Source organism: Penaeus monodon, chromosome 19 (genome assembly GCF_015228065.2).
Source record: "Penaeus monodon isolate SGIC_2016 chromosome 19, NSTDA_Pmon_1, whole genome shotgun sequence".
Classification (NCBI taxonomy): Eukaryota; Metazoa; Arthropoda; class Malacostraca; order Decapoda; family Penaeidae; genus Penaeus; species Penaeus monodon.
Genome location: NC_051404.1, coordinates 31,763,646 through 31,764,114, shown reverse-complemented (window position 1 = coordinate 31,764,114; position 469 = coordinate 31,763,646).

Sequence of the window (469 nt, the reverse complement as noted above, 5' to 3'; positions counted from 1 at the left end):
TTTGTATGTTTGTCAAATAGCGCATTTTATTTCAGCTGTTGGAGGTTTTGTACCACTAAGTATAAATGCAAATTATTTATGTAGAAAAATATATTCAGTGAACATTCTTGTTGGTATATCAGTTGTATGGAGTGTATTTTGGAGTCTCTCAGAACTAGTTAATTCCCCCTTTCCCCTCCATCTCCCTCATTCTTCTTTCTTCTAATAAGATAAGTATAATGTTCATTGTCAAGTATTTGATATATCATTGTAAATACAATTTTAGTTCAGGTGAGTGTAATAACAGTGTGTGACCTCTCTCATGAGGATTATGACAATTATCTTCTTTCATGTTAAGAAATAACAAGTTTATGGCTATACTTTCTTTTTATCAGCAGCCCTCTGCTTTCTTAATAGTTAAGTATTTTACACTACCACAAAATTGGTTGTAGATTATGAAATTGACAGTGTTTACTAAAGTGTTTTCATA